The sequence below is a fragment of the Lynx rufus genome, unplaced genomic scaffold, assembly GCF_022079265.1.
Source record: "Lynx rufus isolate CCGP_SWC_20201006 ecotype Redwood Valley unplaced genomic scaffold, mLynRuf1.p SCAF_4, whole genome shotgun sequence".
Taxonomy (NCBI): Eukaryota; Metazoa; Chordata; class Mammalia; order Carnivora; family Felidae; genus Lynx; species Lynx rufus.
In genome coordinates this window covers 79,885,815-79,912,117 of record NW_025814856.1, presented here as the reverse complement: position 1 = coordinate 79,912,117, position 26,303 = coordinate 79,885,815, and the positions used below count along the sequence as shown (strand labels likewise).

The 26,303-nt window shown below is 42.4% G+C and overlaps 1 pseudogene; it reads left to right on the top strand.

The window, feature by feature from the left end:
* The window catches only part of LOC124523399 (40S ribosomal protein SA-like), a 28,801-nt pseudogene extending 3,073 nt beyond the window's left edge, over window positions 1-25,728 (top strand).
* The last annotated feature ends 575 nt before the right edge of the window (window positions 25,729-26,303 follow it).

Below are 26,303 nucleotides of genomic sequence, written 5' to 3'. Positions count from 1 at the left end.
CACTCGTTCTCTCTCTCTCTCTCTCTCAAAAATAAATAAACATTAACAAGATTTAAAAACTTAAAAAATAAAATTGTTAACTTCATGCTATGTGAATTTCATCTCAATTAAAAAAAAAAATTCTGTAGCACCTGGGTGGCTCAGTTGTTTAAGCATCCAACTTCAGCTCAGGTCATAGATTCGTGGGTTTGAGCCTCACTTTGGGCTCTGTGCTGACAGCTTGGAACCTGCTTCAGATTCTGTGTCTCCCTCTCTCTTTCTACCCCTCCCTCACTCATGCATGCACACACTCTCTCTCTCTCTCAAAAATAAATAAAAATAAACATTAAAAACAAAATTCTGTGAGGGTAATGCTTTGAGACTGAGTGTCCTTCCTCAAGAATCTTTCACACTGTGGGTTAGCATCCAGTGATGATGCTTGCCTGGATCAATTATTATTATAGTGGTGGTAGAATATTGATATTATAATCCTAACATTCCATCTGTTCCATCTATATTAATTAGGTGACAGTCTTCTCTAAGGAAGACCTTTCATTTCTCCTGCCACTCCTTTGTTCTCTGTTTTCAGCTTGTTCTCTTTGTTTTGTCAACTGACAGTTGACAGTAATTACTGTCACTTTGATTTTTGATCTTGAATTGTTCCATATTTGACCACAAAAGACACTTCCAACTTGCAGTGTCCTTTGGACATGTCCCCATGGGTTTTTGAGCACCTCTTTACTTTCTGGCATGTTCCAGGAAACCTTGTCCTTTCCCTGACCTGATCTCAGAAACATCATGAGTCCAGTCTTAGCTCCTTCTAGAAGGTGATTAAAAGCTTTGAAGCCAAAGAAATGTGAGTTTGAAACCAGTTTCTTTTATTATTTTTCACAGCTTTATTGAGATATAATTCACATACCATACAATTCACCCACTTAAAGTGCAAAATTTAATAGTTTTTAATACATTCACATCCACAACTAATTTTAAACATTTAAAATTAACAATCTAATTTTAAAATATTTTTGTCACCCCTAAAAGAAACGCCATACCCATTAGCAGTCACTCCCCGTTTCCCCCAACCTTCCCTGCCCAAGCCTTGGACAAGCACTAAACTCCTTTCTCTCTCTATAGACTTGCCTGTTCCAAACAGATCATACAAATGAAATCATATAATATGTATCCTTTTGTGACTGGCTTTTTTCACTTACCTCAATGTTGAAACCAATTTCTGCTACTTAATTTCTGCATAACCTGGGACAAGTTACCTAATTACAACATCTGGAAAATGGTAATCATATTAATACCAATCCTCCTGGGTCAATATGATAATCAACTAACATAAGTAACTATTCAGTACACGGTAATTATCATTAACATTACATGGGAGGCACATACCCAATCTCTTTGCTAGATCTTTTGCATTCATTTGTTCAACAAATAATTACCAAATAGCTATTATGTAGCATTGTTCTAGGTTCTGAATCTACAGCAGTGAACAAAGCACACAAAGATCTCCCTGCCCACATGGAGCTCACATTCTATTGCCAGAAGCAGAAAATAAACAAAATAAACATGGGAATTGTAGATTATGATTACTAGATGGCCATACCATCTATGAAAAGAAAAAAAAACTGAAAAACAAACACCAACCTTTTGAGACTTAAGAAAAGTCTCACTGAAAAGCTAAGAATGAAAGGCCTCAAGGTGATCTTGTCAATCTTTTTACTTCTATAAATTAGGAGAGAAGTATATTTGCCACCTAGAGGATTTGTGAATTGCTTTGAATTTATTGAATTAAAATACACCAACCAAATTATCAATAAACAATTTACACACCCTATATTAGGTGCTTACAGAAAGAATGATAGATTATAAACCTAGTCTCTGCAAATTTAAAAATGAAACATTTCAGGGCGCATGGCTGGTGCAGTGCATACAGAGCATGTGAGAATCTCAGGATCAGTGGCAAGTTCAAGCCCCACAGTGGGTACAGAGCCTACTGAAAAAAAAAAATTAAAACAACTAAAAATTTATTTGATATGCATCATAGTTTCAAATAACATTTTAAAGGAAATCAGGGGCACCTGGGTGGCTCAGTCGGTTGAGCGTCCGACTCTTGATTTTGGCTCAGGTCGTGATCCAAGGGTCATGGAATGGAGCCCCACATCAGGCTCCATGCCAAAGATTCTCTCTCACTCCCTCTGCCCCTCTCCCCTGCTCACTCTCTCCCCCAAAAATACAAAAAAAAATTTTTAATTTAAAAATAAATAATTTTAAAGGAAAAAAAGAAACAAAGAGAATAAAAGTTTTTTTGTATATGTTTTATTCTTAGTTTTCTTTTTTTTTTTAATTTTTTAAGTGTTTATTATTTTTGAGAGAGAGAGACAGAGACAGAGCACAAGCAGGGGATGGGCAGAAAGTGAGGGAGATACAGAATCCGAAGCAGGCTCCAGGTTCTGAGCTGTCAGCACAGAGCCCGACACGGGGCTCGAACCCACGAAACGTGAGATCTTGACTTGAGCTGAAGTTGGACGCTTAACTGACTGAGCCACGCAGGCGCCCCAGTTTTTTTTTTTTTTTCAAGTAAGATCATTGTGGGTCTCAAACTCACAATCCTGAGAGTATAAATTTAATTATTTTATTCTACCAATATTTATTGCTAATAAAAATAATCATAAGGATATTATAATTAAGAAGGGGAAGTATTAGAACTGGATATATCTTAGGGGCACCTGGGTGGCTCCATCAGTTGAGCAACCTTTTTTTTTTTAATTTTTTAACGTTTTATTTATTTTTGAGACAGAGCATGAACGGGGGAGGGGCAGAGAGAGAGGGAGACACAGAATCAGAATCAGGCTCCAGGCTCTGAGCCATCAGCACAGAGCCCGAGGCGGGGCTCGAACTCACGGACCCCAAGATCGTTACCTGAGCTGAAGTTGGACGCTTAACCAACTGAGCCACCCGGGCGCCTCAAGAAACCAACTCTTAATTTCCACTAAGTTCATGATCCCAGGGTCATTGGATGAGACCCCATGTCCGGCTATGCACTAGAAGTGGACCCTACTTAAGATTCTCCCTCTCCTGGGTGCCTGGGTGGCTCAGTCGGTTGGGCGGCCGACTTCAGCTCAGGTCATGATGTCACTGCTCGTGAATTCGAGCTCCGCTTCGGGCTCTGTGCTGACAGCTTGGAGCCTGGAAGCTGCTTCGGATTCTGTGTCTCCGATCTCTCTCTGCCCCTCCCCTGCTCGAAGCTCTGTCTCTCTCTGTCTCCCAAATATAAAAAATAAAAAACATTAAAAAATAAAATAAAATAGATTCTCCCTCCCACTATGGGGTGCCTGGGTGGCTCAGTTAAGCGTCTGACTTCAGCTCAGGTCAAGATCTCAGCTTACGGGTTTGAGCCCTGCATCAGGCCCTGTGCTGACAGCTTGGAGCCTGGAGCCTGCTTCAGATTCTGTGTCTCCTTCTCTCTCTGCCCCCTCCCCTTCTCGTGCTCTGTCTCTCTTAAAAATAAAGAAACATTTTTTTTTTAATTTTAAAAAAGATTCTCCATCTCCCTCTCTCTGCCTCTGCCCTGCTAGCGTGCACACACACACATACTCTCTCTCTCTCTCTCTCTCAAAGAGAAAAAGAAAAAAAAAACAACAAAAAAACAACTGGATATATTTTTTTCTCTGTGCTGTCCAAAAGTAGTGAAAAGGAAAATACATATGCATTTTTCCCCAGCCAAGTACAACAGAATTCAAGATGAACATATCATATTAATTTTTACTAAATATAAGAGAAAATTACAGAACGCTGTAAACCCAATTACACACTAATGTTTCCAAGTAGAGCTACTAAATCATACTGTATCTTAGAAGGTATATTTAGTATGTCATAGAATTGGAAACAGACTTGAGAGCTCATATAATCCACCTTCCTTCAGGCCTTTAGTAGATGAGAACCTAGCCTTTTTCCAAAGGCTTTCTAATGCTTTTACATTTCTAGGAAAGTTTCCTTGTATCTAATTTATACTTTCTAGTATGAAGCTTAAGCATGTCTCTTTTTTTTATGTGTCCTTTCTTTTTTTTTTTTTTTTAATTTTTGAGACAGAGAGAAACAGAGCATGAGTGGGGGAGGGGCAGAGAGAGAGAGGGGGAGACACAGAATCAGAAGCAGGCTCCAGGCTCTGAGCTGTCAGCACAAAGCCCGACATGGGGCTTGAACCCACGAACCGTGAGATCATGACCTGAGCTGAAGTTGGACACTTAACCAACTGAGCCACCCAGGCGCCCCAAGCCTGTCTCTTATTATTTCATTACAGCATATTTCTCAGTGACATTAGTACCACTAAAGCAGCAATTTCACCCAGAAGTTAGTGCAGAGTAATAGAGCCAGACTGGCACAGTTGAAACCCTAGTTTTATCATTCACTGTCTTGGTAACGTTGGGCAAGTTACTCACATTCTCTGTGCCTCAGCTTCCTGATCCAAAAAATGAGGATAGTATTAACTACCTTATATATTTGTTGTGAGGATTCAATGAGTTATTTCACATAAAATGTTTAGAGAAGGATCTAATTGTTCAATAAATATTAGCTGTACTTATATATATATGCACATTAAGACATGCATTGCTAATCTATTGCTGCATGACAAATTTCTCCCAAATTTAGCAACTGAAAACAACAAACGTTTATTATCTCACGATTTCTGTGGTCCAGGACTTTGGGAGCAGTTCAGCTGGAAAGTGAAGTTGTCACTGGAGGCCGCTGTCATCTGGAGGCTGGAGGAAGGCTGAGAGATCTGTTACCAAGATGGCTCACTCACATGGCTGTTAGCAGGGGGTCTCAGATCCTCACTGGCTGTTTCAGGGAGACCTCACTTCCTCCCCCTGATCTTTCCATAGGGCTGGCTTGAGTGTCTGGCTTCCCCTGGAGAGCAAGGAAGAAACTTGACTGCCTTTTGTGACCTACCCTCAGAAGTCACAATCCATCATTTTCACTACATTCTATTCCTGAGATGCAAGTACAGCACATGCTTAGAGGAGGGGCCAGAGAGCATTTCTTGAAGGGAAGCCGAACGGACTATGTGGACATATTCTTTAAACCACCACCAGGGGTCATTCCGTCTTTCTTTTACTGCCTCTGATTTGCAAGTGAGCATCCTTATAGACCCCTCATTTGGCCATTGTCTGAAGAGTAGAAATGAAAGAGAATTCTCAGTCCAACACTCAGACTAAAGAAAAGGGAAGGTTGACTAGATTATCTACAGAACATCATCAATAGTAATAAATTTGTCATAAATGAAATGCCTACTGTATATAAGACTCTTACATAAGCCAGTGAAAAATGATGCCTGGGGGCGCCTGGGTGGCTCAGTCGGTTAAGCAACTGACTTCAGCTCAGGTCATGATCTCGCAGTCCGTGGGTTCGAGCCCAGTGTCGGGTTCTGTGCTGACAGCTCGGAGCCTGGAGCCTGCTTCAGATTCTGCATCTTCCTCTCTCTGTTCCTCCCCTGCTCATTCTCTGTCTCTGTCTCTCAAAAATAAACGTTAAAAAAAAATTAAAAAAAAAAAAAGAAAAATGACTCCTGAAGATCTGCCAGGGCTGTGTTAGTAGGGATTTAGAATATTGACCAATATGGGGGCACCTGGGTGGCTCAGCTGGTTAAGCATCTGACTCTTGATTTCGGCTCAGGTCATGATCTCACGGTTCGTGAGACTGAGCCCTGTGTCTGACTCCAAGATGACAACACAGAGCCTACTTGGGATTCTCCCTCCCTCTCTCTCTGACCCTCCCCTATTCACGCTCTGTCTCTCAAAAATAAATAAACATCAAAAAGAAAAAGAAAAAGAATATTGACCAATATGCCAGCACATATATAAACAGATTCAATGGTCTGGCCATAATAAACTATGCTGAACTCTCCCACCACGGGCTCCACTCCTTTCAAGCATTTGGACATGAATACAGCCATGATCGAATACTTGTTTGTCAAATGCATGAACTCTCTGACTGTAAGAATTTTGTTTTCCATTTCATTGTAACTGATTTTAAAATCCAATATAAAATCTAATGTAAAAACAAATTGAACATAATTTTTCTCACAGTTCAACATGAATTCTGTTCTAGCATAATTCACATTCAGTTCTTCAAGAATGTGTGACTCTGAGTATGAGTACAGAGATAAAATACACTTTATCAATAAAAAACGGCTTTATAGTCAGTGCGCCTGGCTGACTCAGTCAGTGGAACATGTGACTCTTGATCTCTGGGTCAAGAGTTCAAGTCCCATGTTGGGAGTAGAGACTACTTAAAAATAAAATCTTTTTAAAAATCCCTTTTTAAAAAAAAATATTTTGAGAGAGAGAAAGAGAATGCAAGCAGGGGAGGGCCAGAGAGAGGGTTAGAGAGAGAAATCTAAGCAAGCTCTGCACTGTCAGGGCAGAGTCCAACATGGGGCTTGAACTCCCAAACCGTGAGATCATGACTGAGCGGAAATCAAGAGTCCAATGCTTAACTGACTGAGCCACCTAGGTGCCCCAAAAATAAAATCCTAAAAAAACAAACAAACAAACACAGCTTGATAGGTCTTCATGATTATAGTATTCAGTTGTATTTGTTTTTTAAACTTTTTATTGTTACATTATATACATGTAGAAATATGCATAAATCACAAGGGTACAATAAAAACACCTGTGTTTTAGGGGCGCCTGGGTGGCTCAGCTGGCTAAGCATCTGACTTTGGTTTAGGTCATGACCTTTTGGTTGGGGTTCGAGCTCTGCATTGGGCTCTCTGCTGTCGGTGTGGGGCCTGGCTCCCCCTCTCTCTGCCCCTCCCCCCACTCATGTTTTCTATCTGCCTCAAAAATACATAAAAACATCAAAAAAAATTTTTTTAATGTTGAACATTCCCATTACCTCATGAAAGCTCCCCTCATTCCTCTTCAGTCACCACTCCCATCCAGGTAACCTCTATTCTAACTTCTAACATTGCCAATTAATGCTGCCTGGTTTTTAGGTTTATGGCAATAAAACCAGACACTAGGCCTTTGCGTCTGGTTTCTTTTGCTTAGCATGATGTTTGTGAGACCGAGCTGTGTGTTGTATGTAATACTTTCATTGCTGTATAGTGTGCCATTGTGTGAATATACCACTTGTTTTTTTATATCCACTGGCACCATTATTTTTTTATTTTAACTTTTTAAATGTTTTATTTATTTTTGAGACAGAGACAGAGCATGAGAGAGGGCAGGGCAGAGAGACAGGGAGACACAGAATCCGAAACAGGCTCCAGGCTCTGAGCCGTCAGTCAGCACAGACCCGCCTGACGCCGGGCTGGAACCCACAAGCTGTGAGACCATGACCTGTGCCGAAGTCGGACTCTTAACCAAATGAGCCACGCAGGTGCCCCGTTTTTTAAAGATTTTATTTTTAAGCAATCTCTGCAGCCAACATGGGGCTTGAACTCACAACCTCAAGATCACAAGTCGCATGCTCTACGGACTGAGCCAGCCAGGCGCCCCCACTGGTGACATTTATTAAACTATGTATCTTGGGGCGCCTTGGTGGTTCAGTTGGTTAAGCATCCAACTGTTGATTTCGGCTCAGGTCATGATCTCACTGTTTGTGGGTTCGAGCCCCATGTGGGGCTATTGAGCTGACAGCCCAGAGCCTCCTTGCGATTCTCTCTCCCTCCCTCTCTCTCTGCTCCTCCTCTTCGCATGTGCCCTCTTTCTCAAAATAAATAAACATGAAACAACAACAACAACAACAATAACTACTGTGTCTTAACCCCAAACCTGCCCTTCTACCCTCAGGCGTGTAATGAGGCAGTTCTGACTCAGCCAAGGGGCTACAATTAGTTCTGCCTGTTGGGGGCGCTAGAGGGAGGCTGGAGGACTTGCTCCTTCCTGTTGGCTGGCGGTCCAGTCAGCATCACCTCTTCACAGCAGGAGTTGTTTCCAGTGTCAGGTTTTATGGTACTCCTCAGACCAGCCTGTCCTGGTAGAATGAACACCACCAGACAGTTCCCTCTCCTCAGACCTCTGGGTCCCAGCTCCCTCCTCTGAGCTTCTGAGGCACCCCAGCTCTGCACTGTGTTCCCTAACCACCCCCCACCCCTGCCCAGGGAGATGGGGAACATGCATTATTACTGTTACCACCATGTCCCCTTTGCCCTTTGTTATTCTCCAGCACCTGTTCAACCTAACAATGCCTTACATGTTTTTGGGAAAGCAACTCATCTAACTGCAATAAAAAAGTAATTTTCAAGGTGTCTGGGTCTGTTAAGCATCTGACTTCGGCGCAATTAGCGATCTCATGGTTTGTGAGTTTGCACCCCACATCAGGCTCTGTGCTGACAGCAAGGAGCCTACTTGGGATTCTCTCTCTCTCTCTCTCTCTCTCTCTCTCTCTCTCTCTCTCTCTCTCTCTCTCTCCCCCTCTGTCTCTGACCCTCCCCTGCCCATTCTTTCTCTCAAAATAAATAAGCTTAAAAAAAAAAAAAGGTAATTTTCTGTTTTTCCTCTAGACTCTAATGGACACATGATTCTACCAGTAACAGGTGTTTGGACTGTCTCCTGTTTGGACTATTATGAGTAACACTACTATGAATGTCCTTGTCTCTGTCTGTTGGTAAATATGTCAAGATCTACGGAACTGCTAAGTCACAGGGAATGTGTGCGCTCACTTTTAGCAGGTACTGCCCAAACATTTCCCAAAGTGCTTGTAGAAATGACTGCATTGATTCTAAGGCCCTGGATCTCACAGCTGATTCTCAGAACTTTTAAAAGTCAATAAGCCCCACACCGTTGTAATTTAATCTCTACCTCAGGATTTTTATGTTGCAATGCTAAAGCAAACTAGACTTCATGTTGCATAAAGATAGACTGTATGTCCTTAATTCCTCTGTGAGTGTCTGGCACATAGTACATGATGTTGAATAAATAATACGAATAATAAAAGGAAGTTTAAATCTGTCCTTTCGTACAGTTGAACTAATGTGCAACAGTAATGTAAATTGAGGTCAGTTCTACCCTATCCTAAGACACACTCAGTAACCGGAGAACACATTGCACTGGGTAGCTGTAGATAAACAGGGCTTAATTTCCATGGGCTGGTTGTATTGCCCTGCGAGACCCATTTTGCTTCTCACGGTCTGCTTAAATGTTTGATACAGGAGCAGACACAACACAACAGTGGCAGGGGGAGCTGCTTTTGGGTTGGGGCAGCCTTGTCTGGAACGTCAACCTCGTCGTCGTTTAAACCCTCTCACTGGACGCCTTGGTGGCTCGGTCGGTTGAATGTCGGACTCTTGATTTCGGCTCAGGTCACGATCCCAGGGTCATGGGATCGAGTCCCGCGTTGAGCTATGCAGTGAGCTTGGAACCTGCACTCAGCGAGATTCTCTCACTCACTTCCCCTGTCCCGCATAAAATAAGATATAAAATAAAATAAAAAATAAAATAAAATAAAGTAAAAAATTTTAAAAAAAGGCGTACCTGGTTGGCTCAGTCGGTTAAACGTCTGTCTGACTCTTGACTTCGGCTCAGGTCATGATCTCACGGTTCTTGAGTTCAAGCCCCACATTGGGTTATCTGCTGTCAGCACAGAGCCCACTTCAGATCCTCTGTGCCCTCTTCTCTCTGCCCTACTCACACTCTCTCAAAAAAAAAAACATTAAAAAAAATAAAATAAGCTCTCTCTCAAGAACCTTTTTTTTAAGTAAGCTCTACACCCAAAATGGGGGCTTGAACTTACAACCCCAAGATCAAGAGTCACATATTCTACCAACTGAGCCACCTAGGCACTCCCTTTTTCAATAATCTTTAATGGAAATCCCCAAATGAAAGGAATCCCCTAGGATTTATTCTCAGAGTGACTCAGACTTCAGGGTGCTCCTCTCAAACCTCTGTGAGGTCTTTTTTTTTCCTTTTAAATATGTATATTTTGAAAAAGAGAGAGAGGGTAAGCAGAGGTGGAGCAGAGAGAAAGGGAGAGAGAATCCCAGGGAGCCTCCATGCTGCCACCACAGAGCTTAGGGCTCAAGCCCAAAAACTGTGAGATCGTGACCTGAACCAAAATCAAGAGTCAGGCATTTAACCGACTGAGCCACCCCCGCGCCTCTGCAAGTTCTTAAGAATCAACCTACACAAGCCCCAGGGCAAACAACCCACATCTGCTGACCCCACCTGGAATCCTTCACAAACCAAACTTTGAGGAACCAATGGGTTTCTAACACCTGCTGGTAACTCAGGGCTCCTGACTTCAGCTGACCATGGAGAAGCAGCAGCTTGCTAGAAGCTCCTAACATAGGAGGCTGACCACCACCTAGCACGTCAAACTGCTCAACAAAAATTAGGGCAGGGAAAGGAGGAGGAGTGACGGCGACATATACATGTGTTTATAAAATAAATCTTTTTAGTTTTATTTATTTAACTGATCACTACACCCCATGTAGGGGTCGAACTCACAACTCCAAGATCAAGACTCAGATGTTCCAACAACTGAGCCAGGCAGGCGCCCCTATAGAATAATCTTTATGTGTTGTAGAACAACACAATTTCCAATTGCATATATCTGTTTTTATATAATGTAGGATTACCAGGGTGATATTTTCTGACTTTACAAGTAATGCAACCTCATTGAGGCTCCATTAATAATAGAGTCAAAACAATCCAGAAAGTGGGGCCTTTTTTTGTTTGACGAAATGGTGAGGAAGCAGATATACCTAACTCTGAATTAAAGACAACGGTATTTTTTTGGGGCGCCTGGGTGGCGCAGTCGGTTAAGCGTACGACTTCAGCCAGGTCACGATCTCGCGGTCCGTGAGTTCGAGCCCCGCGTCGGGCTCTGGGCTGATGGCTCAGAGCCTGGAGCCTGTTTCTGATTCTGTGTCTCCGTCTCTCTCTGCCCCTCCCCCGTTCATGCTCTGTCTCTCTCTGTCCCAAAAAAATAAATAAACGTTGAAAAAAAAATTAAAAAAAAAAAAGACAACGGTACTTTTTAATCGCTGGGTATGGAAGGCATGTTTTCGTAGCCTGTCACAGCCGGTGATGTACAGCAAACGGATGTCTCTTCTCATGCACTATTTGTCACCAGACAGGAAGTCAGCGTGTTCTGTTGTCGTAGTGCAAGGTGATATAAGAGCCTCCTGTTTTTGAGTCCTCAGACACTTCTTCAGTTCTCTCCCCTCCCCTTCTTGTCTAACGCTAGATTCACAGCCATGTAACACCTAAAGAACCTAGTCATCACAAGTTGGGTATTGCCTCATTTGTCTATTGCTGCATAGAAGGACAACCTAAAATTTGTAGCTTAAAACAATGATCTATTATTTCTCACAATGCTGTGGGTTCACTAGGCAGTTATTCTGATCTCATCTGGGCTCACTCAGGCTATTGCATCCATCTGGTGGGTGAGCTAGACCCAGAGGGCCCAAGATGACCCCATCCCTATATCTGAGACAGTGAAGGGACTGGAAGTCTGGGATCTCTCTCTCTCTCCATGAAGTCTTTTGTCATTAGCTAGTCTATCTGAGCTTTTTACATGGCAAATCTCAAGAGAGTGAAGACACAAGCTGTGGAGGCTCCAGAAAACTCAGACGATGACACTTCCACAATATTCTATTGCTTTAAGCAAATCCTAAGGCCAGATTTATTGCAAGATGCAATGATACCAAGCACGTGATTTTAGGGAGGTGTGATTCATCAGGGCCACTTTATAGCAATCTACCATAGGGTGTGTGTGTGTGTGTGTGTGTGTGTGTGTGTGTGTGTGTAAAATCCAGTTGGACTTGATTAGTAGCGTGCTTGCCAATGTACCTAAACCTCTGTAAGTTCTATCTGTCAACAGTTTTGTTTTGTTTTGTTTAGCAACCACAAGGAACAAAATAATAAGCTAGGAATATACATTTATGTTGCAATTTCTGGCTAAAAGAATGCTTTCAGATCAATTAAAAAATTTTTTTTTCAAATCTACCCTGTGAAATAGGTAATATGCATGGGGTATAATAAGACATACACTTGGTATTTGATCTCAGTTCCTGGCACAGAGCTTTTAACACCTTTGAGACTTTCTTGGTATTAGAAAGGTCTTTATTTTTCCATGATGAGCCCCTTTTGGTCACACCTGGCCAACTTAGGGTAACGCTTCTGGTAAGCCTCAAGATGAGGCTGGTCACCAGAAAGACCAAGTGACGAGAGGATTGAAAGTTTCAGCCCTACCCCTGACCTCCTTTGAGGGAAGGATTGCTAAAGGATTTCGCAAAGATAAAAACTTTTTTAAAGTTTAATTATTTTGAGAGGGAGAGAGAGAGAGTGCGGGCACATACATGCACATGAGCGGGGCAGGGGCAGAGAGGGAGGGAGAGAGAGAATCCCAAGCAGGCTCCGCACCGTCAGCACCAAGCCCAACTTGGGGCTCAAACCCACAAACCATGAGATCAGATCATGACCTGAGCCGAAACCAAGAGTCGAATACTCAACTGACTGAGCCACCCAGGTGCCCCGAAGATAAAAACTCTTGGATGACATTCGAACTTCCCAGCTGTTGAAGCATCAAAGTGCTGCAAGGGTGATGTGCCCCAAGAGGGTGTGGAAGCCCTGTGCACCCCGCCACCCAAACCTTGCCCTACACATCACCTCTGTTTGGCTGCTCCCGTGTAGCTTTTATAATAAACCAATAAAATGCCCTCCTGAGTTCTACGAGCCTTTCTAGCAAATTATCGATAACCTGAGTTATCGAACCTGATAATTTGTTGTGGCAACCCCTGCTTTTTTATCGCCAGTCAGAATAAGCCTGGGTGGTCTCTCTGAGACTTGAAACTGGTCCTGAAGCAGGAAGGGAGGCAGCTTTGTAGGGTCCGTGCTAACTCCAGACAGTTATTGTCAGAACTGAAGTGAATTGTGTGTTTTTTGTTTGTTTTTAAATTAAAAAAAAAATTTAATGTTTATTTATTTTTGAGAGAGAGAGAGAGAGAGAGAGAGAGAGAGAGAGAGAGAGAGAGAAACAGAGCACAAGCAGGGGAGGAGCAGAGAGAGAGGGAGACACAGGATCTGAAGTGGGCTCCAGGCTCTGACCTGTCAGCACAGACCCCCACACAGGGCTCAAACTCACAAGCTGTGAGATCATGACCTGAGCAGACGTCAGACGCTTAACGGACTGAGCCACCCAAGCGCCCCTAGAAATGAATTGTTGAATACCCAGTTGGTGTCCTGAGCATTAGAGAATTGGTTGTGGGCTTTGGAAAACGTTCCAGAGGTCCCATTTTTGCAGTAGGTAGGAGAGCTAGGACACACACAACATTTTCACTCAACATACACTTTTTTCCCACATTGGTTCCTCCTCTTTATAAGTCAAAGATTATTTCACGGGCACCTGGGTGGCTCAGTCAGTTGACCTCCAACTTCAGCTCAGGTCATGATCTCCTGGTTCAGGAGTTCAAGCCCCACATCAGGGCTGCTGCTGTCAGTGCAGAGCCCACTGTGGATCCTCTGTCCCCTCTCTTTGCTCCTCCCCACTTGCGCTCCCTCAAAAATAAATTTTTGACATTTTGACATTAAAAAGAAATAAAAATAAGACATTATTTCATAAGCCATAAGACATTACCCAATACTCCCTCTGTATGTGTAAAAGACTAGAGACCATTACACCTAAAACCAAAAGAGAAAAAAATGAAGAGGAAAAGTTCTCTTAACTGAAAGTTCTGCCACACAATAGGCAGACTCTCCTGCTGCAGCCAAAATTTCCAGAAGGAATCAAAGCTCTTATAACCCAATCCAAAGTTCCAAGGAGAAAATTGAGCTGACAGTCATATATTGATATACATGTACATATAGCACCACTAGAAATGAGGTATCTAAGTTCTCTGAAAACAAATAAACTGAATACCATGAGAGCAAACTTATCTGCTAATAGTTCCTGGCAAGCATTAAAATAAATTTAGAGGAGCTAGTGATGCTGGACATGTCCAGAAAATGAATTACACTGAGATATATAAAACAAAACAAAAGCTTACTATACGTTTTCAGTGGGATAAAGTCTGAAAAATCGGCCAGTATCTTCTGAAAAATAGAAATAGGTAGTTCTGTAATGACAAGCTACAGTTAGAATATCGCCCTGCATGTTAACCTCTAAAGGCAGTTTGAGAGCCCCTGTCACTGGCAGCACCTTGGACAGAGGATTGGGTGGTTTCATTTGCCTCAGTAGCCTTCTGGGGGCTCTTGTTTAGGAAGGATTCTATCTCCTGATCTATGAACATGCTCCACCTCTTCCTCTTGGAGTAAAACCATCTTCTAAATAGTTTTTCCCCTACATTGTTTTGTTCAATTACAATGAATTGCAATGAATTGTTTTGTTCAATTACAATGAATTACAATGAATTGTTTTGTTCAATTATAATGAATTACAATTTTGTTCAATTACATAAAATTGTGGTATTTCAAATGTAAATGTGTAAACCAGGGAAAAAAGGTAAAAATATTTCCATACTTAAGGCACAAGATTACTACAGTATCGTTCACTAACTGGTCTGCTAGCATAGCCTTTCATGCTACAAATATCTTATGTTACTAACACTAATAGCATCCCCTGCTTTCCCTCATCCCTTACTTCAGATTGGTCACTGCTAATCAGTCTTCTAGAAACTTCCTTCCCATAACCCAAAGGGAAGAAAAAGCTTACTTGTTCTTATTTCCCTTGAGCACACTTACACTTTCTCTCTTCTTTAGTCACATACCAGATCCAAACCATCTTCCTCAGGTAACAGTCATCATTGGACACCTACCCACTGGCAGAGCTCTATTTTTGTTTGTTTCTGTGTCCACCATCCTTCTGTTATTTGACTATATTTTGATTGATCTAAGCCAGTGGTTCTCAAACTTTTCGGTCTCAGGATCTCTTGACACTCTCAGAAATGATTGAGAACCTCCGAGAACTTTTGTGTTATATATCACTACTTAACATAATAGAAATTAAAACCATAGGGTGCCTGGGTGGCTCAGTCGATTAAGTGTCAGACTTCAACTTAGGTCATGATCTCATGGTTCGTGAGTTTAAATCCTGCGTCAGGCTCTGTGCTGACAGCTTAGAACCTGGAGACTCCTTCGGATTCTGTGTCTCCCTCTTTTTCTGCCCTTCTCCTGCTCATACTCTCTCTCTCAAAAATAAACATTAAAAAATTTAAAAAAAAACAGAAATTGAAACCAGGATTAAGAATTTATATTAAAGTAATAATATGCCTACAATGTTAATTTAAAAAACATATTTTAATGAAAAGTAACTATATTTTACAAAATAAAATATTTAGTTAGAAGAGTGGCACTGTTTTACATTTTTGCAAATGTCTCTAATGTCTGGCTTAAGAGAAGACAGAATCTCATATCTGCATGTGCATTTAACTCACGGCCATCCCATGCCACGCAGCCTCTAGGGGACTCCACTGTCCACTCCTGAGACAATACAAAGGAAAAGGGAAAAAATTTAAAACTATCAAAAAGGATCTCCCGTGCTTCCCAGACCACTGTTAGGAGTCACTGGTTTAAACAAATCATGGAGGTACCTCAGGGATGAGCATGTGACTCAGTTCTCCTCAATGAGGCGTAGGACCCAGTTCTCAATGAGACAAGAAGGGGTGTCTTCTAGATGTTTTTGGGAAAGGTTTCTTTCCCCTTTAAAAAGAAAAAGAGGGGCGCCTGGCTGGCTCAGTTGGTGGAGCGCATGACTCTTGATCCCTGGGTTCAAGTCCCACAGTTGGGTGTAGAGATTACTTAAAAAATAAAATCTTTAGGGGCACCTGGGTTGCTCAGTCAGTTAAGCGTCCAACTCTTGGTTTTGGCACAGGTCATGATCTCGTGGTTTGTGGCTTTGTCAGCTCCATGCTGACAGTGCAGACCCTGCTTGGGATTCTCTCTCTCTCCTTCTCACTCTGCCCCTCCCCCGCTTATGCTCTCTCTTTCTCAAAATACATAAAAACTTAAAAAAATAATAAACATAAAAGAAAATATTTAAAGGGAAAAAAAAGAAAAAGGTGTTTATCAGCCAGTGATTGGTTTAAGAATAGAAAGGACTCTAAATACATCAAATAAAAAGGGATTTTATACAGGGAATAAGGTGATTAGAAAGTCATTGAAAGCCTGGAAAAACAGACATCTGGAGGCTGCCCATGGGACTCTGGTTCAAGGTCACATCAATGTAGCTGCAATTCAAAGATTAAGAAACTGCTACAACTGGGGTGCCTGGGTGGCTCCATCCATTGAGCATCAGATTCTTTTTGAGAAAGAGAGAGCACTCCGTGCACGAGTGGGAGAGGGGCAGAGAGAGAGGGAGACAGAATCCCAAGAGGTCCCTGCACTGTGAGCGCAGAGCCCGACTTGGGGCTTAAACTCCTGAAACCGGTGAGATCATAACCTGAGCTGCTATCAAGAGTCAGATGCTTAACTGATTGAGCCCCCCAGGCACCCAAGCATCAGACTCTTGATTTCAGGTCATAATCCCAGGATTGTGAGATGGAGCCATGCTGGGTGTAGAGCCTGCTTGAGCCAGTCTCTCTCTCTCTCCCTCCCTCCCACCCCCCCCATCTGCTGGCACTCTCCTGCTCTCTCTCTCTCTCTCTAAAACAAAATAAAATAAAGTAAAATAAAATAAAATAAAAAGAAGCTGCTACAACTTCCTCCCACTCACGAAAGTGGCGACTGGACTCAGGAGTCCCCTGGAAGCAGTTGCCACCTCAGCCACAACAAAACCCATCTCATTTCCACCTTGTACCTCTCTCTCCTACATCCAGTTGGCAGGACCTGATTCATAGTCTGAATTCTAGCTGCCAAGGAACCTGGAAAATACTGTGTTTAGCTTTCTAGATTCTCAAAATAGATGACAAATAAAATGGATATTGAGAGAATCAGTTCAAAACTCCACCACAAGAGGGGAAAAAAGATCCCTTTCTTTCTGCAGGATGCCATGCTACCTGGTCACCAGGAGGGGAATTAAGAGGCAGTTCATGAAAAGAGGATGTGCTGAGGATGGCACAGAGGAAATGGGAAAGGATAACATGGTTGAACTACTGAATTAATCAACTTGAAACTGCTTACTTCTAGATTTCGTATTATATAAGATAATAAATCTCATTATTTAAGCCATTTAAGTTACATTTTAACCCAATCTCTTCTTTTTTCTCCTCCAGTCTTCTGCCTTCAAGTCCTTGCCTTCAGGTTCTCGTAATGTATGAAATTAACAACCTCTCTTCTCCCCTTTCAGTCTCAGCTACAATCCATCTACAATATACTTTCTCTGAAGTACCCAACTTACTATCATATCTGTAGAGAGCTGAGTCAGTTACTTAAATGGTAAAAATGTAGAGGTCCATTAAAGGCTCCTAGTTCAAATATCTTCCCTTCAATTGCATACAGAGACTTCACCATTAGAGAGTCATTTCCTTGAGGGATTCTTGGCATGTGATTCTTGATTCCAGGGTCATGAATTTGAGCCCCACATTGAGCATAGGGTTTACTTTAAAAAAAAAATAAGTCATTTCTTTGAGTTTGAGCTTGGACTTTTTAATCTCAAAAAGTAATTTTTAGGGGCGCCTGGGTGGCTCAGTCGGTTGAGCGTCCGACTTCAGCTCAGGTCATGATCTCGCGGTCTGTGAGTTCAAGCCCCGCGTTGGGCCCTGTGCTGACAGATCAGAGCCTAGAGCCTGTTTCAGATTCTATGTCTCCCTCTCTCTCTGCCCCTTTCCCGCTCATGCTCTGTCTCTCTCACTCTCAAAAATGAATAAATGTTAAAAAAATTTTTTTTAAAAAGTAATTTTTAATTTCTGGATGAAATTATGTAATGTATAGAATTTGCTTAAAACTTATCTAGTGATGGGCATGAGGAAAAGCAGACATATGGATAAAATCAACTTGACCAAGAGTGGTTAAGACTGTTGAAGCTTGAAGCTACCTAGGAGTAACAACCACCACAACAATAACCACCACAACTTCTGTATATGTCTAAAATTTGAAATTTCTCATCTTCTTAGCCCACTTAAAGAAGTCATCCTGAAAATTATAAATACTCGGGGCGCCTGGGTGGCTCAGTCTGTTGAGCGTCCGACATTGGCTCAGGTCATGATCTCACGGTTCGTGAGTTCGAGCCCCGTGTTGGGCTCTGTACTGATAGCTCAGAGCCTGGAGCCTGCTTCTGCTTCTGTGTCTCCTTCTCTCTCTGCCCCTAACCCACTCGCATTCTGTCTCTGTCTCTCTCAAAAATAAATAAAAGTTAAAAAAAAATTTTTAAAGAAAATTATAAATACTCCACCTGAGGGTTATACAGTAAGAGATGATCAGATATTAAGACTTAAAGAGGCATTACATGCTCAAATTAAGCTGCATTGCTACAACTAGGCTGGAGCCTATGGATGTGAGCTTCGTTGGAAGGAAAAAATAGATGAGGCAGATGTTGTACGTGGCAGCCCAATGACCATATCCAGCTATCGTTTTGTTGGTTCACAAAGAGCGTAGTGAAACATGGTTAAAATAATTTCACTACCTGCATTACCTATATTAAAAGATTTTATGTAAATGAATGCAGATTTTCCTATATTTTATTTTAGAGAGAGGGCACAAGTGAGCAAGTGGAAGAGAGAGAGAGAGAGAGAAATGGGGCTCACCTGAAGCTGGGCTCAAACTCCCTGATGCGGGGCTCCAACTCACGAACCCTTTGACCATGACCTGAGCCCAAGTCAGATGCTTAACCGACTGAGCCACCCAGGCGCCCTAGATTTTCATATTCTATTAAATGCATGAGATCTGTCCAAACTGGATCTTCATTCCCACAAGCAACATACATTCTCTGCTTTGCCAGAATCCTCACCAAGCCTGCTTCCCACGACATTCGTTATAGATAGCAGAGCCAGACTGCTCTGGGTTTGAATACTGGCTCCACTACTTTGTGCTCTTGGACAATAATTTATTCTCTCTGTGCCACTATTTCCTCAAGTTAAATGGGGATTATAATAGTATCTTTATCAGTGGGTTATTGAGAGAAATAAATGAGTCAAAATATATCAAGTGCTTAGAATAGTGCTGGGCACATAGTAAGAGCAAATAAGCATTTGTCATCAACACTGTCATCATTATCATTTTCTTAGCTCTATAAGCATTTGAGTTTACCATCCCCGGCTCCAATACTCAAACTTTAACATATATTAGAAACACATGGGGTTTGGCTTTAAATGCAACTTATCAGGGGTGCCTGTCTGGCTCCATCAGTAGAGCATGTGATCCTTGATCTCAAGGTCATAAGTTCAAAACCCACATTAGGCATGGAGCCTCATTAATTAAAAAATGATAATAATAAATACAACTTATCAGATTCCAACCCAATCTTGTTTACTACGTTCAATTTGGAGACCAAGGGATGTGCATTTTAACAAGCAGCCAGATGATCAAATGTTTTTTGATATTGTACCCCATCAGTAAACATTTCAATATGACTCAATATGACATTTACTTATTTTTATGAATTACTACATCAGTCACAAAACCAACATATTACCTGCATTATAAAATTGTACAAAAACATTTTAGAAGACAAAATAAAGATAACTAAAAATAATTCTATAATTTACAAAATCAAGACTTTTTGTTCTTACTAAAAATGTTGCCAGTACTAACTTTGTAGTGAGAGCAAAATGACTAATTATGGTCCTTTCAAATTTTTTAAATCTTGGTTTGACACTTTGTGAGATAGCAATTCATAAAAACACTTCTAAGTTCAGTTTATTTTTGTACTTGATCTTAATGGCTATCAAAGCAAAGAAGATATTTCATAAAGGTTTGATATATAATAAACACTTAGGGCAAAGTTTATCAATAATGATAAGTGCCTGAGTGGCTTAGTCAGTTCAGCATCTTACTTGGGCTCAGGTCATGATCTTGTGGTTTGTGGGTTAGAGACCCATGCTGGGCTCACTGCTGTCAGCATGGAGCCCGCTTGGGATCCTCTGTCCCCCTCTTTCTCTGCCCCTCCCCCACTTGCACGCACACACACACACACACACACACACACACACTCTCTCTCTCTCTCTCAAAAATAAATATTAAAAAAATGTTAAGGGATAGAAAATAATGATAATAAAAATTTTTGTTTCAAGTAGTCCTCATATTTTTTTTTCTTTCTTTCTTTCTTTTTTTTTTTTTTTAATTGGCTTTATGCCCAATGCAGATCCCAAGGCAGGGCTTGAATTCATGACCCTGAGATCAAGACCTGAGCTGAAATCAAGAGTTGGGGGTGCCTGGGTGGCTCAGTTGGTTAAGTGTCTGACTTCAGTCTGGTGATGATCTCACAGTTCATGGGTTCGAACCCCACATCGGGCTCTGTGCTGACAGCTTGGAGCCTGGAGCCTGCATTGGATTCTGTGTCTCCCTCTCTTTCTGACCCTCCCCTGCTCACGCTCTGTCTCTCTCTCTCAAAATATAAATAAACATTAAAAAAGTGAAAAAAATTATAGACCTCAAAGACATGTTTTTCTTTTTTTAATTTTTTAAAGTTTATTTTGAGAGACAGAGCGAACAGGGGAAGGGAAGAGAGAAGAGAGAATCCCAAGCAGGCCCTGCGCCGTCAGTGCTCAGCCCAACACGGGGCCGAACTCACCAACCATGAGATCATGACCTGAGCCGAAATCAAGAGTCAGACGCTTAACTGACAGAGTCACCCAGGTGCCCCTCAAAGAGATGTTTTTTGATGTGGTTATGTATCTGTTGATATTTATCATATTGGAAATTAAAACAGAAAAAATTAAAAAACAAGAATCCCTAAGCGCACATTCCATTTGCAGCAGAATGATGATGGCATCCATGTCACGGAGCCTATAGAAAACCCCACTGCATACTTAGGAGAGTTTGAGAGTGGAAAAAGGCACAAACGTCTTAGTGCTACGTATTTGGGGCTCACAGAACTCCTGTGGGTCCCCAGACCTCACTTTGAGAATCAATGCTCTAGGGAACTTTTTTTTTTAATTTTTTTTTTTTAACGTTTATTTATTTTTGAGACAGAGAGAGACAGAGCATGAACGGGGGAGGGTCAGAGAGAGGGAGACACAGAATCTGAAACAGGCTCCAGGCTCCGAGCTGTCAGCACAGAGCCCGACGTGGGGCTCGAACTCACGGACCGCGAGATCATGACCTGAGCCGAAGTCGGCCGCTCAACCGACTGAGCCACGCAGGCGCCCCGGGAACTTTTTTTTTTTTAAGTAGGCTCCACGCCCAATGTGGGGCTTGATCTTACCACTCAGAGATCAAGTGTTACATATTCCACGGACTGAGCCATCCAGGCACCCCTCCAGGGGAATCTTTTTAAAGCCATAGGTTAATTTTGTGAGGGTTGGTTTCATTAAACTAGATAATACAACCTACAAATCTAGTAACTAGGCTTGGGTAATCTGCAAATGGCCCCGTATTCTGGAGTGTGATGATGCCTCCATGTCAGGAACCCCCAGTCTTTCCTCAGAATAACATATTTGATATTGAGTGACTGATATATGAATGACAGGGTACTAGAGTGAAAAATCCACATACTAAATACTGATTGAGCTTAATTTCACATTTGCACAAAAATAAACACAAATGCAAGGTATAATACTTATTCCAACATTCCAAGTAGTCTACACCCCACTTTAGACCAGTCGGTGTAGTTATGCGGGGTATTGCCTAAAGAGAAGAGCTGAGGAGAGGACCCTAGTATAGGTTGAACTGTGTCCGCTAAAAAGAGATTTTGAAGTTTTAACACACCCACTCTTCACCACCATCCCTGTGAATGTAACCTTATTTAGAAATAGTCTTTGGAGATGTCATCAAGTTAAAAGGAGGTCACACTGGATTAGGGTGGGTCCTAATCCAATGACTGGTGACCTTGTAAGAATAGGGAAATTTGGATACAAAGATACAGAAGACACAGAGACAGAGGGAAGAAGGCCACGTGACCTCAGAGGCAGAGACTGAAGTAGTACATCTACAAGGCAAGGAATGCTGAGAGCATGGGCAGCTACCAAAAGCTAGGAAGAAACCAGGAAGCGTTCTTCCCTAGACCTGCACAGGGAGTATGGCCCTACCGAGGCCTGGGTTTCAGACTCCCAGCTTCCAGCCATGAGGAGAGAAGACATTTCTGGATTTCTGTTTTAAGTAATCTCTACACCCAATGAGGGGCTTGAACTCATGACCCCGAGGTCAAAAGTCACATGCTCTTCTGACTGAGCCAACCAGTTGCCCCAACATTTCTGTTACTTTAAGCCAGTTTGTTATAGCAACCCTAGGGAACTAATGAAGGGGCCCATGTTTGGAGAGGCTTTTTGGGTCTTTGAGAAAAAGGTCTGAGGGCAGGGCTGGGAAAACAAATTCTAGCTGCTGTTCTGCAGTTCTATCTTTCGATAATGTACTAGCATTTCTCCTAACTCTATCACATTCTGAGCTATTAATGATCTATTCTCTTTATCCTATTTATTATCATTTACTGAGTAGATATTTCCTTTCTTTATCCTACTTCTATTTGTCAGCGCTTTGACAATCAAAGCAAAAATCTATTTAAAAAAAATTTTTTTTAACGTTCATTCATTCTTTAAAAATTTTTTTTTTTTTTTTTTTTTTTTTTTTGAGACAGGGAGAGACAGAGCATGAACGGGGGAGGGTCAGAGAGAGGGAGACACAGAATCTGAAACAGGCTCCAGGCTCTGAGCTGTCAGCACAGAGCCCGACGCGGGGCTCAAACTCACAGACTGCGAGATCATGACCTGAGCCGAAGTCGGCCACTTAACCGACTGAGCCACCCAGGCGCCCCACGTTCATTCATTCTTGAGACAGAGAGAGACAGAGCATGAGTGGGGGAGGGGCAGAGAGAGAGGGAGACATGGAATTAGAAGCAGGCTCCAGGCTCCAAGCTGTCAGCACAGAGCCCGATTCGGGGCTCGAACCCACGGACCACAAGACCATGACCTGAGCCGAAGTCGGACGCTCAACCAACTGAGCCACCCAGGTGCGCCCCCCCCTTTTTTTTTTAAATAGGCTCCACACCCAATGTGGGGCTTGAGCTCATGACCCTGAGATCAAGAGTCATGTGCTCTACCAACTGAGCCAGCCAGATGCCCCAAAAGTCTATTTTTTGTTGTGTATTTCAATATGTTGGTTTGACTCTACAACTGGGAGGCCTCAGTAAATATTTGTTTACTAATGTAAGAGATAGGAAAGGTCTTCTAAAGGTTATGTGTTGTAGAAAGATTGAAATTTCTGCAACTTAGAATTCACTTATAAGAAGTTCTCTTTTACACTGAATATGTGTTATTTAATGTTTTTTACCTATAAATTTGAGTAGAAGCACTCTGTAGCTGATAATAACTTGTACCTATTCCTTTTTTTTTTTTTTTTTTTTTTTGCTTAGGGTATTTCAGAATCGCTGATGTGTTTAGATGACTTTGTTGTTTATATCTATCTAAGTGTCATCTTTTTAATGGCATAAAACATTTAAACACATTTCGTCAATATGACGCCAAAAATACAGACTTGTCCTTTTCCCCTACTTTCACGTGTGAGATTTGAAGACATTGTTTAACATGTCCACCAAAGTATTATTTAATTATCTAGGACCTAGGGGTCAGCAAACTTTTTCTGGAAAAAAAAAAGAATCAGTCAATTATTCAGGTTTTTGGATTTTACAATCCTTGAAAAACATAAAGGCCATTCTTTTTTTTTTTTTTTAATTTTTTTTTTTCAACGTTTATTTATTTTTGGGACAGAGAGAGACAGAGCATGAACAGGGGAGGGGCAGAGAGAGAGGGAGACACAGAATCGGAAACAGGCTCCAGGCTCCGAGCCATCAGCCCAGAGCCTGACGCGGGGCTCGAACTCACGGACCGCGAGATCGTGACCTGGCTGAAGTCGGACGCTTAACCGACTGCGCCACCCAGGCGCCCCCATAAAGGCCATTCTTAACTCATGGGCTGTGCCAAAACATCCACTGGCTACATTTGGCCTGCTGAGGACACTTTGCTGATTCTAGAAGTCCCTTTGTTTGTTTCACTTGTTTGTTTCACTATTCACCATTGATTAAAAGTCTAGATCTTATGAATTCACATGTTAAGATGTATTTTTCTCCAGTAAGGGTAATATTAATCTGTCTGATAGAAATATAACATCAAAGGTTATGGGAAAAGAAGTTTATGGTTTATTATCAAAAGATATTAACTAACCAGTTTTGTATCTAACAGAGCAATTCCTTTTTTTTTTTAAAGTTAAACTTTAGGGGCACCTGGGTGGCTCAGCTGGTTAAGTGTCCGACTCTTGATTTCGGCTCAAGTCATGATCTCCCAGTTTGTGAGTTTGAGTCCCAAGTTGAGCTCTGCACTGGTGGCGTGTGGACTGCTTGGGATTCTTTCTCTCTCTCCCTCTCTCTCTGCCCTTCCCCTTCTAGTGGACACGTGTGCTCTCTCTCAAAACAAGTGAATAAACCTAAAAATAAATATATAAAAATTTAAAATTCAAGATTTTTGTAGATTTACTTTCAGTTGTAAGAGATAATACAGAGAGATGCTGTGTACTCTCTACCCAGTTTCCACAACAGGAACATCTTGCAGGACTATAGTACAGTATACAGTCAGGATACTGATGAATAGAGTCAAGACACAGAGTGTTTCCATCACCTCAAGGATCCCTCATGTAGCCATTTTTTTAAAGTTTATTTATTTTGAGAGAGAGAGAGAGACAGAGAGAGAGAGAGAGAGGAGAGGGAGAGAGGAGAGAGGGAATCCCAAACAGGCTCCGCACTGTCAGGGAGGAGCCCAATGTAGGGCTCAATACCAGGAACCTTGAGATCATGACCTGAGCCAGAATCAAGACTTGGATGCTTGCTTTTCCATGCTACCCAGGGAGGGGTCCATACGGCATTGTCCTGTGTTCCTGTCATAACTTAAAGGGAAATTTTCACGATATCCCGAGCCCTTGATGTCCTACAAATGCAAGGAGGAGGATGTCCTTAAATTCCCCACAGCGGGAACCCACCTAGGTGGCATCAACCTTGACTTCCAAATGGAACAGTTCATATACAAGAGGAAAAGTCGTGGCAGCTACATGATAAATCTGAAGAGAACCTGGGAGAAGCTTCTGCTGGCAGCTCGTGCCATTGCTGCCATTGAAACCCCAGCTGATGTCAGTGTCACATCATCCAGGAGTACTGGCCAGTGAGCTGTGCTGAGGTTTGCTGCTGCGGCTGCTACTGCTGCTGCTGGAGCCACTCCTATTGTTGGCCACTTCACTTCTGGAACCTTCTTCACTAACCCAGATCCAGGCAGCCTTCTGGGAGCCGAGACGTCTGGTGGTAACCGATCCCAGGGCTGACCGCCAGCCTCTCACGGAGGCGTCTTCCGTTCACCTGCGTCCCATCGCTCTGTGTCACAGACTCACCTCTGCTCTCTGTGGGCGCTGCCAGCTGTTGCAACAACGGGGGAGCTCGCTCGGTGGGTCTGACGTGGCTGCTGGCCCGGGACGTTCTGCGCACGCGCGCGCGACTCCTTTTCCGTGAACACCCACGGGAGGTCCTGCCCGATCTCTGCTTCTACAGAGATCCTGAAGCATCGAAGAGGAAGAGCAGGCCGCTGCTGAAAAGGCCCTGACCAAGGAGGAATTTCAGGGTGAATGGACTGCTCCCGCTCCTGAGTTCACAGCTACTCAACCCTAAGTCGCAGACTGGTCTGCAGGCGTGCGGGGCCCTCGGGGCCCAATTCAGCAGTTCCCCCACTGAAGACAGGATGTACACAACTCACTGATGAGTTGAAAAAAACCTTCTCCGTGTGTTCCTTCTCTATTTGTATGAGTCATCTACATGCCATCAGTAAGTATATGTGTTGTCAAAGTACATTGTTATGTACAATTGTTACATTAGTTTCAGGTGTACAACATAGTGATTCAGCAAGGACATTCTGCTGTGCTCACCACAAGTGTGGCTGCCGTCTGTCACCACACAACACTACGACAGCACCACTGACTATTTCCCTAGGCTGTATCTTTCATCCCCATGACTTACTCAGTCCATAACTGAGCCTGTGCCTCCCATTCCCTTGCACCCATTTTGCCCTCCTCCTCCCCCTAGTCCCCTCCGGGAACCACCAGTTTGTCTCTGTACTTATGGGTCTGTTTCTGCATGAGTCACATTTTAAACTTTTTGCAAATAATACTTTGATATAATTACTTATCCCATGCTTGCCCCCTAAAGAGAGTTTCCAGTTGGCTCAGGTTTTTTTTTTTGTTTTTTTTTTTTTAATTTAGAAAACTTGTATCTGGTCAGAAAAGCTCAGGTCACCTTTTCTCTCCTCCAGC